We start from the raw sequence: 13,393 nt of genomic DNA, 5'->3' as shown, positions 1-13,393 counted from the left end.
CAATGGACCTACTTCTAGAGTAACTGGTTTTGATATCTCGTTTACAATAGGCTTTCCTGAAAATCCAAGGGAAACATTTCTAGAGCCTGAGAGCGGAGCCCCTGGAACTTCGTCATGACTTATAGTAGTCCTACTTGCCCCTGTATCAATCAGAAACTTTCTGTCTTTCCCTAATACTTGACTATGAACATAGGGACCTTCTTGATCTACAGGAATCTCGATGAGAGGCAAGCCTACCTCCCTCTCTAGGCTGTTTCATGAATACGCTTGATACTCTGGATACTCTGTCTGTGCATACTGGTACATCTGCTGTGTAACATGCTGTGTTGCAGCGATAGGCTGCGGTACTGGAACTGTCTGTTGTGCATTCTGTGGCTGAGAAGTCTGTGAAACTTGTTCTTGTCTAGGCGGACGTGGTCTTTCTTTAGTTTTACCAGTGGCTATATTGTGTTTCAGAACTGCACACTCGTTTATGAAATGACCTGGCTGTTTACAATAATTGCATGTCCCTTTAACGGGAGCTGTAGGATGACTGGCTTGACTCGGACCCCTCTTCTGACTGTCTTGAGGAACAGATTGTGCAACTAGTACTTTCATTTTCGTGTCTTTCATACGTATTCTCTCGTGTTCTTGTTCTTCTCTGATTCTATTCTGGTGATACTGGAGCATCTGTAACATCTGGGACGGGGTACTAGCTTGCCACGTACTTTCGACTTTCAAAACTCGATTCTTAACTTGTGGACTTGAATTCTCGACTAATTTAGTAACAAAAAGATGAGGGTATGACTCGCTACTCGTTTTCAAACCACTGTTTATTATAAAACATTTCTCAAATCTAGAATAAAAATCACTAGTGTCTTCGTCTTGTTTCTATTTACAGGCTGAGATTGCATCCCAGTCTTCCTTTTTAGTGGCTAATAATCTAGGCAAAACTTGTATTAACAGTTCAGGTAATTCTTTACATTTATCTCCAAGACCGGTACCTGGTACTCGTATCTTATCTTCAGCTTCTAGAGCTGTCCAATCAATCTTTTTCTCTCCCACCTCCCAATCTTTTTCCTTGAGTTTTTCATATATGCCCGCAGGCAACAGGACTTTTAGCATTTTAATAATATCTGGATACGTGTATTCTCCCATACGGAGCATGTCTTTTAATTCTCGGTGGAACCCTGCTGGATCTTTGTCGTGACAGGGAATTAATTTCTTCATTTCTAAGAGTTCCATCTTGGTAACTGGGGTGTAAACAAATACTCGTTGCATTTCACCACCCGCTGTCCTAACTGGGTGTACTTCTCGTAACGGATGCTGTCTATCTATGTAAAACGGTTTACTTTCCGGGGGTGAGACATGAACAAAATGCGGATTCAGAAACGTTCTATATTTGTGGCGCTGTTCTAGAATGACACTAATTAAATCGGTACCTAAACCTTTCCATCTATACTGGAGTAACTCGTTCAGGATATCATGTAACGGACCTGGATCAGAATGTTGACTCTCATACAATGTAATGAGGTGCTGGATCATATACATACCCACCAGTCGCTGCTCGGCTGGGGGCAGTTTCAGAAACATTTGTGCCACTATTTCGTCTGGAAAAGTGGTAGAATCAGTAATCCATCGGACTGCTGATCGGGCTAGTTCTTGTTCATGCATGGTACTTAACTCATTATAACCGATTCGTGATTTCAGAATTTGATCGGTGGCTTGAAATACTTGTTCTAGAGAGCCTTGTTCTGGCGCTGGAAGATGAAAGACTTTCTTGTGTTCCAGGCGTGACTGTCGGTCTGGAAATCTAGATTTACCTACATACGCTATTCTGGCGGTATTCTCGTCGTTTACCTCTTCACTAGAAGAGTCATTTTCTTTCTCGCTTCCTAGAGCTTCTTTGCGTTGTTCGTGTAACCTTATTATTTCTTTACGTATTTTCTTGTACATACTTTCTATACTATTGAGTGTTTTGTGCTTACCCTCGGCTATATTATCACTCCACCTTGTCAGAACTTTCATTTTGGTCGGATCTTTAGTCGGGGAATCTTGTTCCCGTATTAAACAATTGATCAGAAACTTTAATAACATAAACTGGATCTCAGATTTCCTGAGAGACATGACTTCACCAATACTTTCTGGATCTTGTCCTGTACGGATGAAACGATACATTCTGTCTAGATCCTCTTTCATATTCGGTAGGGTGACCAAATACTCGGACACCTGTCTTATACGTACGGAATATATAACCATACTATCCTCGCCTGGGACTGGATCATAACAGCATTCAGTAAGAAGTCGCCTGATTTCTGCAATGGACTTATATTTAGGCGTACGCTGTAACGCACGTTCATGTAACTCGACTGGCCCTAGACGTCTATTTGGCGGCGGGGTACCAGGAGGACCTCCTCCTGCGGCCCCTAAACTGGAATCGTCGACTGATACTCTTCGTGCTGGCAGAGTGACTGATGTGGCGGGAATTTGTACTACGGACTGGACCGGGGGTACCGTAACGGGTGCTGTAACAGGTGCCCCGGTGGCTGGAGGACCATGAATTACATTATTTACAGGAGCTGGTGGAACAGGATTTGCATATTCCGGGACTGTGTCGTCCAAATAGGACGAGAGAAAAATATCAGCTGCGGTCGGTTTGTGACGTAGCTTGGTCGGAACTAAAGGCGGCGGAAAATTACTGGATGCCTCCGGGGTTGCTTTTGGCAAGCCCTCAGCAAGAAGAGGATATATACCCTTAATGAGGGCATTTCTCTATCTATCTGACTGTTCGGTTTTAACTCGTTCACCTATCTCGATTAGTTCCCTTTCTTGGGCTCTTTCTAAGGATTCTCTACTTAATTCTGACTTTCTGATTTCTTTTTCGGTTCTTTTATGAGATTCTTTGCGCCATAACTCGATGGCATCTTTCTGTGACTGTCTGGCTTTCTTTTTCCATAATACTTCTTCTACTCGCATGATGCACTCGGCATCCCATGTACCCGATACGGGCCATCTATACTTTTCTTCTAACTGTTTGGTGTACTCTACCCATAAATCCAGATACAATATGGCACTTATGCCATGCTTTTGATACATAAAATGACCTGGACTGTCCCTAGGCGGGACAGGAACTGCTTCTTCTAACAGACCTTTTCTAGTTTTTAACTGACGTAATTTTGAGAACAGAGGCATGACTGAACTGTAGTCTAGACACAATACAATACACAAGGAACACGATAATTACCGAAGAACACCACTCTCATACCACGACATTGAAATACATGAATGACATTTAAAATAACAGTTCGGACAAAATACTACCTGGAATACCGAAAACAGAATACATGAATTTCTCGAAAACAGAACGGACTAGAACAGAAACTAGATGCACTGCTAAAACAGTACGAAACTTACCGGTCTCATAAAGAGACACGTCAGGACCCGCATCCACCTAAGTGGACACTTCGTGTTGGATCTGTGTACCCAAACCCTCGGACCAGAGACAATGCAATTGACCCTGTCTAGATACTACCCCAGCAACGGTACTCACCGGGCAGCAAGAACGGAAGGCCTCGGACTGGACTGGACTGCTACGACGACGGACGGACGAACTTCGGACTTCTGTTACGGGTGGGCCTCCGGATACCTCGGACCTTGGACTCTCGGCTTGGGCTCTGGTCGGGACTCGCCGCGTTCCTCCACCGCCTCGTCTGGATGCTGGACCGCAACCTCCGTCTCCTCCGTGGGCCTGAGGGATACTTGAAGCAGAAATATCTGCACGTGCACGGTATGGTTCCGTCACGGCTGCAGAGGATCAGGGGGCTTGCGTGGCTTCACCGGCGCGTGGGGAAAGGGCAAGTCCCTATTCGGGCGCCATTATGTGGTAAATAAATAAATAATACCTCTATTTTTGACTAGATATACAATAACAGATAGCTCAATAAATAAGAGTCAAGATTCGAGGTAGCTGGAGTTTGCAGGTTTAATACAGCATAAAGGACAGGAACAGGACAACCTGCACAGGAATAGGATGGCAGCGCTGCACAACGGGGTAAGGGGGAAGTGGCGAAGAAGTGGGGACTTTAATAACAGTGTACAAGCATATATATACTTAAACGAAATACATGATGTTCAATACAATAGGCGTAGCAGTAGGCAGGGCCTGTAGCAGTCGCGAAAGATAAGGCTGAAAGTAGGTGTAACAAGAGGCGTGTACATAGACATGTGATGTAAACGTAACAGAATATGTCACAAATGGGGCGGAAACATGGAGGGGGCTACCTAAGGAGCCGGGACCTCTAACCTAGAGGTGCGCGCAAGCTGGCAATGACGTGTTACTAGGAGAAGCTGGGGGCTATGACTTCTGCGCTAGAAGGAGAGACTAAAGTCTGGAGAGTCAGAGCGACATGTACCTAAACACTATCTAGTATCTGATGTTTAGAGAACATGTTGATAGAATCCAAAAGTTATCAGGGTAAAGGCTAACAGACTCTAAGACTGGTGCATGCATTATTCTACATGTAGTGCGTGTTGAGGAATATTAAATGACCATTAATACAGTATTTCTCTTACATGGAGACGTAAAGGCTAGACCATGACGGAAACTATTGATGCGATTCAGTAGCTTAGGAATGCAGAGAAGGAGGGCTGGACTGATAACTAGAATCATAACATACTCTTGGCAGACTGGCAGGCAGAGCCAGGCCGAGCCGGGCACTGTGAGGCAGGAAGTAAGTGAAGGGTCAGGGATACAGGTGGGGGCTGTATCGCTCCTCGGAGAGGGTTCAGAAGACAGGAGCTGAATCTGAGTCCGGGCCCTTTTGAGGCCTAGAAACGGGGACTTTATAATGAAATAACGTGCACACTGTGAAACGTGGCAACGTAACTTTACATAGGCCTGATATTCGTTTTATTCACGAAAACTGGGAACTGGCATACTAGAGGTGGACACAACTGTAATTGCGTCTTAAATCGGTCATAAGGAATACATATGCATATTAATCATGCACATATAACATAAGGTGGGGAACACGTAGGGACACAGAACATGGCAAAATTTACTTTTCCACAGCTCCATGGCAGGGTCTCCGGACTCAGATATTCTTCTTTCAGCAAATGCCTGCTTCCTTTGATTCAAAACTACAAAGAGAAGGAAACATCCACCACACACCTCTGCATAATATTGTAGGAGAGGATCACACATTGAGGGCTTCACTTACAAGAAACGGACGCTGCAGCATTGAGGCATCAGTTTCCTTGCGCCCGCACCAAATGCGACACTATGGATGCGCTATATTTACAATACAAGGCTCCATGGCGCACAGATTAACAGATGCGTCAGAAATTCTGACACATCTGTTGGCGCAAAAGTGATGCATTGCTGGAGTTGCTCCTAAAACTGATGCAACTCCAGCAATGCGTCAGAACACATAGGCAAAAACGGCCCTGTAACAAACTCGGCCCCCAGGGGCCCAAAATCGGCCCGACCGGTGCGGCGCACCGGGGGATTGCCCAGTGCCCACCTATGGCCAGTCCGGCCCTGGTTGGAGCAGGCAAAAGGATTTTAACTCAGTGAAATCATAGAGTGACGCAGTGAAATGTAAATTTCACTGCGCCCGCTCTACACCGCTTTTTGCGTGGAAACACCTACCCTGCATACTTTATACCTGACGCAGGTATAATGTACCGCAGTGCTCTACAAACTGATACACTGGACGCAACGTCAGTTTGTAGATATGGCACATTGTGGTGCACTGATTGCGCCGCCGCTGCATCAAAAAAAGTGATGGAGCGGGGGCACAAGGGGCTTGTAAATGATGCCCTGAGTCTGTCAACTTTATAAAAGTGTAATTCCTATTTCACTCAGGCTGAAGCGTTTACATTAGGAAAGTAAGAACATGTATTTCTCAGACAGGGATCATTCTACATTATTAATGGATCCATAGCACATGGGTTACATTTTTTAATTCATAAAGTCTATTTCAGTCCAATTAAGACAACAGACACTAAAGGGTTAAAAGGTCACAGCATGGCACTAATAAGAAAAAATCCCAAAACAATTAAAAAGGAGTTATGTTATGTTACAAGTTTTTATATAGCGCTCAGCTACCCCAGCCAAGGGGCGTCCCGGCGCTGTCAAATAGCAAGGAGGGCAGCTGCCTCTACAAAGCACGGCAGGCCCTAACATGACAAGCCCTAGGATTTAGTCTGAGGGAAAAAGGTAAGTCTTAATGGCTTTCCTGAAAGTCAAGAGATCATTTAAGCCAAGCAGCTGGGACGGCAAGGCATTCCATAATTTAGCAGCCAGATAGCGGAAGGAGTGACCGCCCATCCGAGAGCGTTTCACCCCAGGGACCGCAACCAGGTGCTGGCCTTCCGACTGCAAAGATCGTCGTAAGTAACGAACAAAGCATAGGTGGAGTCACAAGTTTTAGGATCTTGAATGAGAGACAGAGAGCCTTAAATTGAATCTGTTTAGCCACAGGCAACTAATGGAGTTTACTTAAGGTGCCCTCAACCGGATGAGAGCGAGGGAGGCCAACCAAAATTTTTGCTGCCGCATTTTGCACCCGCTGCATTCTTCCAATCTCTGCCTGGTTGGCCCCTAACAACAAGGAGCTCGCATAGTCCAAGCGAGAGAGAATAGTCGATTGCACTATGAGCTGGCGGGTAGGAGGATCAACATTTTTTAAAATAAGTTTGAGATTCCGTAGGATCCCAAAACATGTGCCTGCCGTTTTCTTGGTGTGGGTGCTAAGAATGAGAGAGGAATCTATCCAGACCCCAAGGATTTTCACTTCTGATTTTGAGTTGGGAAAGTTCCCCAAAGTATTGGGCCACCATTTTTCGCACCACGCAGAAGCGTTTTTTCCCACTAATAAAACCTCAGTCTTACTCGCATTAAACTGCAGATAATTAGAGGTCATCCAATTAACCACTGCCATTAGGCCACTCTTAAACCTGGTGGCACTCAAAACGGAATCCTCTGTCAGTGCCACCACTAGCTGCGTATCGTCAGCATATGAGACCATTGAGAGATCCCATAGCTTAGCAACCGCAGCCAAAGGCTGTACGTAAAGATTGAATAACGTAGGGCTGAGTGCCGAGCCCTGTGGGACTCCCTGCTCAATGGGTCGTTCTGTGGAAAGGAACAGGGGAGTGGAAACCCGAAAGGATATTCCTGTTAGAAAGGCTCTGAACCACTCCAGAGCGAGTCCCCCGACACCGGCTTCTTCCAGGCGATGTAACAAAACTGCATGCAAGACCGTGGCGAAGGCAACACTCAGATCCAACAGGATCAGTGCCGCCGTTTGACCAGAGTCCAGGATGGTCCGCAGATGTTCCGTCATACTCAAAAGTGCCGTCTCAGTGCTGTGACCGGGTCGGAAGCCATGCCGCTAGGCATCCAGAGTATTGTTAGAGCAGAGAAAGCTGATAAGAATACTATTGACGTGGGATTCTGCCACCTTGGCTGGCCAAGGGAGCAGGGAAATAGGCCTGAAATTCTCAGGTTTGGTGGAATCCAACATAGGTTTTTTAATAATGGGGGATACCCATGCCTGTTTCCATCTTGCCGGTATCACGGCTGATTCAAAGGAGGAGTTAATTATCTGGCGAAGAGGGTTAAGCACAAGCGCCGGTGTCTCCCTATATTGGGCAGGTTTTAAGGGGTCAGCAAGGGAGCCATACTTGATTTTCCCACATAGTCTAATGAATTCATCATGGGAGATTTCAGGAATCACCGTGAGTTTGGTAGTTGACTCAGCACTAACAGGGGTGGGTAAAGGTGTAGGCAAAAAGGATCTATAAATTGCACGCACTGTTTCGACAAAGATGGAAGCTAATTCTTCGCAGTGTGTTTCAGAGACAATTACCAGTGTCGAGGCTTTTTTGGCGAGTCTAAACTATGTTAATTTATTTTCAGCCTAGCTGTAAGCCATCAAAAAGTCCAACACCATATCCAATATGATGCAATTCCACAATATTCAATTTTCAAGAGTCTTGAAATTACGTTTCATAATCCAACTTCTGTTCATCTTTCAGAACAACACTTTTTACCAATCAGCCCAGTCAATGCGTTTCGCCCCTGAGGACTACATCAGGGTTCTGCATCCCAGTACCACATATTTCGAATGGTGTTTAGTTTACCGTCTGGTTCAGTGTCTTCCTGGGGAATCAGTCTCTTTCCCTGGGTAGTATAGTGCCTCCCTGATTTATCTCATCCGTGTGTCGAGGTAGAATGTCATGAAAAAGCACCTAGATTTTGGTTGCTCGATAGTTGTTGCTTATAAGAATGTGAGGTCACGAAAAGTAGGGCGTACAAGTTTAAAAGATATACAGTAAATCGCACTAATGCGACGCTAGGGCCCACACTGCTGGTGTTTATTTTTGGTGTCTAATAAGAGATAATGCCTAGTCAGGAAGGGTGCAGATGGTGTAAGCTCCAGAGCAGAGTGAGAGGGCATCAGGGTTACATGCTCACTCTATGACGGGCTGTGTCTGTGACCCTTGGCCAATCACAATCACTGGTGCATTCCTACTAAGGAAAGACACCTTTCCCCTTTAGGGAGTGTCTGCTGTCCTTGGCAGAGCCAGACAGGCCTTTTATTCCATCAGGCATTTCCCCAGTAGGCTACAAAACACAGTACACATGGAAAGAGGAAAAATTCAAGAGAAATACAAATATTTCTGCTCTTTATGCTGACTTTGTGAAGGCGTACGATTTTGGCGCTGCCCCAGGTTCATGTGATTAAGTAAATCTGGGGCAGCACCAAAATCCATGGGTGTTGCATGGGAAAACCCAGCATCAACACCCATGGAATGATTCCTACCGCAGAGTACGGCAACACAGTTACTTGCGCTTCTTTGTCTTACTCTATATCTATGAGGCCATGCGACGCCCCACAAAGTGACTTTGTGTTGCCTCATAGATGTGATTGAGGCGCCTGAGCCATTGGAGCATCAAAAAAAGTGACGACCCGGCAGTGCAGGCACCATTTATTGTCCGAAATATACGGTTGCTGTCCACGTGTCTTAATTAAGCAGCTTTCGGTACTTTCCACTGTAATGCAATGTATTAGCCCTAGTACTTTTCCATAGAAATAATTGCAATATTACAGCACGTACCAGACATATTTCTAAATGTGACATGCTGAAATTACTTGTGGCTCAGCTAGCATCCTTCGCTGTTCTGGTATCTCTCTTAGCCAAGCCTTGCGTTTGTGGTAAATAAATAAATTATTACCGGATCTATTTTTGACTATAATCAATAAACAGGTAGCTCAATAAATAAGAGTCAAGATTCGAGGTAGTTGGAGTTTGACAGGCTTTAATCAAGCATAAAGGACAGGAACAGGACAGCCTGTACAAGAGTAGGATGGCAGGGCCCGACAGCTGTCGGGCAGGATCTGGGAATTGGCTAGCAAACTTTAATATCCGGGCACAATATATATAGTTAAACAAAATACATTACATTCAATACAGTAGGCGTAGCAGTAGGCGGGGTTTGTAGCAGTCGCGAAAGATAAGGGCAAAACTGATGCAACAAGAAGGCGTGTACAGGGCGTATACATAGACATGTGATACAAACGTAACAGAATATGTCATAAACGGGGCGGAAACATGGAGGGGGCTGTCTGAGCAGCTGGGACCTCTAACCTAGTGGTGCGCGCAAACTGGCAATGATGTGTTACTAGGGAGAACTGGGGGCTATGACTTCTGCGCTAGAAGAGGAGACTAAAGTCTGGAGTGTCAGAGCGACATGTACCCAGGCATATCTAGTATCTGGTGTTTAGAGTACATGTTGATAGAATCCAAAAGTTATCAGAGTAAAGGCTAACAGACATTAAGACTGGTGCATGCATAATTCTACTTGTAGTGCGTGTGCGAGGAATATTCTATGAATATTAATACAGTATTTCTCTTACATGGAGACATAAAGGCTAGACCATGACGGAAACTATTGATGCGATTCAGTAGCTTAGGAATGCAGAGAAGGAGGGCTGGACTGATAACTAGAAACATAACATACTCTTGGCAGACTGGGAGGCAGAGCCAGGCCGAGCCGGGCACTGCGAGGCATGAAAGTAAGCTAAGGGTCAGGGATACAGGTGGGGGCTGTATCGCTCCTTGGAGAGGGTTCAGGAAACAGGAGCTGAATCTGAGTCCGGGCCCTTTTGAGGCCTAGAAACGGGGATAATTCAATGAATTAACGTGCACACTGTAAAACGTGGCAACGTAGCTTTACATAGGCCTAATATTCGTTGTATTCACGAGGACTGGAAACTGACATACTAGAGATGGACACAACTGTAATTGCGTCTTTAATTGATCAGAAGGGAATACATGCATATCGATCATGCACATATGACATAACATGGGGAACACGTAGGCACATACAACATGGCAAAATTTACTTTTCCACATTCCCTCCTTGTGCCCTACGTTTCCATCAGGAAACATCTATATTCATGATACCATCTATCATTTCATATAGCATCATTTGCTCGTCTCGAATTGTCTTGGAACGGGACTTAGGACTAGGAATACAAGAGGTAGCGCACATGCCGCAAATCGCAGGGCCACATTGTATACAGAGGCAGCAACTGAATATGATCATTACTGCAATACCTAGGAATGATAATACTTTCCATCCCCAAGCAGATATAATACTCCAGAGCCAACCGGACCATGTCCAGGTGCCTGGATTCTGGTGTAACTGATGGGCAATTTTATGAAGTCTGGTTATAGCTGAATAAACAGACGGCGCGTTATTAGGAATGAAAATGCAGCAACTAGATCCGATGACTCTACATGCTCCTCCTCTATTGGCCAGTATGACGTCAAGAACGAGACGATTTTGGAGCACGACAAATCTCATAGCAGATTGCTCTTCGGTTAAGTTACCTAGAGCAGAAGTAGTCTCATTCACTACTGCTTCAAGGGTTCTGGTTAACCTACGGATTAACTTACTATTCTGGATAGGTCCTATAAAGAAGAAGAAACCTTTATTGAAGTCTGCGTACTGTTCTAGAGCAGTTTCAGTTTGATCGACAATTGGGGACTCAATCTCCCTTCTATGTCTGACGTGAACTAGATGTGTGTTTCTGTGATAATCAGATGGGGCTAGAAAAACTGGTGGCAGTAGGAAGGCAATGTAACATGTTCCATCCCAATCGAGGGGCAGACGAAAATATGCGGTCTGACCACAAACAAAATAAGAATGACGTGAAGCTTTGAGAATAGATTTCCCACTGTCACTATACTCGACAGTAGTAGTACAATCACTATGTCCTACATGCGCGGAACCATTCTTTCTGACACATAATTCGCCTTTGACTGGTAGTACTGAAATAGCAGGTAAGTCTGGAGTAGTATCGGACTGAACATTCAGGACCATAAAATTCGAAGAATCATTACCTAAATTATAAACTTCATTTTCTAGATCTAACCCTGTTCTATGGGAGAGACCTTGCTTGTCTGGAAAACATGCTCTATTCAGAAGGGACATATCATTTGAAGATGACGTTAACGTGGACCATGCTCCACACGAACCATTATGTGAAAACGGATAAGGAAAGAGTGGCAGAACTCCCTTCGGCGTCTGGTAAGGGGGGAGTCGACCACACACCCAACAATTAGTGGCATTGCTGGTCTGGTGTGAATAGTGTAACATTCTTATAAATGTATTATTTCTCATGGCAAGACGATAGGATAACTCGTGAGGAGGCAGATCACTAAATGTGTGCTCTACTGTAGCATTAGAAAACTTATTTACATGAGAAATTGGAAAACATAAATGTAATGCATAACTTGTGCAGGTAACCATCAAACTTAGAAACAATATAAAACTTAGAAAAACGATACATCTTATAGAGTTTTGACTAACTCTCTCACTATGGGGGTCTATCTCATACATGTCAGATACCTGTCTAACCGTTTCACCCGAGAGGGACTTAGACAATTAAACTGGCTGACTTATTTTACTAGACCGGAGCTTTAACTTATACTCCTGTTGCGGAGTTTTCTCTAACAGAGGAACTTTCAGTTCAGGATTCAGATCAAAGTCTGGTTTCAGGCAGTCTTTAGAAATGGAACAGTTCTTTGAGAATGTTTTTTCTCGAACTCCATGGAACTTCTTTACATGGGACAGATGGACCCACCCCTTGCGGCCTTCCAACTTCACGGCCGTGCGGGTGGTCAGGAGGACAAGTCGCGGCTCTTTCCAACGAGGCTCCAGCGGACTTGAACGATCAAAGTTCCTTACGAGGACGAGGTCGCCTGGAATGACCTCATGCGGTTTCACTTCGGTATTGTCTGGAAATGCAGCGGCAACCTGGGAACGACAAGAGTGTAGGGCAGACATCAAGGAAGCTAGGTAATCTGTCAACATATTACTGGAAACATCTGTAATACTGCGGGGTCTAGGTGTACCCCACATGTTTGGGGGGCGGCCGAATATGACCTCATAAGGGGACAGACCTGATCTGGAATGTGCAACCATCCTCATGAAGAATAGAGCAACTGGCAGGGCAACTAGCCAGTCTACACCTTTCTCTTTACATGTCTTGGCAATACGGATTTTCAGGGTCTGATTATGTCTCTCTACGAGACCGGCTGCTTCAGGATGGCGCACACAATGGAACTTCCACTGGTACCCTAACAAAAGGGAAACATGTTTCATTAACTCAGATGAGAATGGCTGGCCGTTATCAGAATACACGACCCTAGGGAGTCCATAACGGGGAAAGAATTCACGAACCAACTGCTTGGCAGTGGTCGCTGCTGTATAATCTGGAACTGGATATGCTTCTGTCCACCTGGACAAAGCGCATACAACTACAAGAACATACTTGAAACCTCGACATCGCTCCATCTGAATATAATCCATCTGGAGGACTTCAAAAGGGTGGTCAGGGGGTTGGAATCCACCTTGTTCCACCGGGACACTTTTACCTGGATTGAATTGGCAACATATCATACAAGTACGGACTTTCTGCTTGGCTGCAGCTCGTAAATGCTTGTTGAACCAAAGGTTCTGTATACTATCTAACGTGGCTTTTTCTCCTAGATGTGCTGGACTATGTGCGGTATTGATAATGACTTGAACCATAGAGTCGGGGAGAAACCATGTGGCTTTTCCCTTCGTCACCCATCCCTGATCTGTCTGGACCCCTCCTTGTTCGGACCATTTCTTGATTTCTTCGGGAGTAGCATGTAACTGTATGTCTATGACATCTTGTGTAGGGTCCTTAACTGTCATACATGTAGTCTGTTCTGGAGTGAATGTCTGTGTCTTGTTAACTGGAATGTCTGGTGTCTGAGCTGTAAACTTGGCTGTTCGATCTGCGAGATCGTTTCCTTGGGAAATGATATCAGTAACTTTCGTATGTGCCTTGCACTTCATGATAGCGAT

Source organism: Lissotriton helveticus, chromosome 1_2 (genome assembly GCF_964261635.1).
Source record: "Lissotriton helveticus chromosome 1_2, aLisHel1.1, whole genome shotgun sequence".
NCBI lineage: Eukaryota > Metazoa > Chordata > Amphibia > Caudata > Salamandridae > Lissotriton > Lissotriton helveticus.
The sequence above is the reverse complement of the archived record's forward strand: the minus strand, read 5'-3'. Positions refer to the sequence as shown.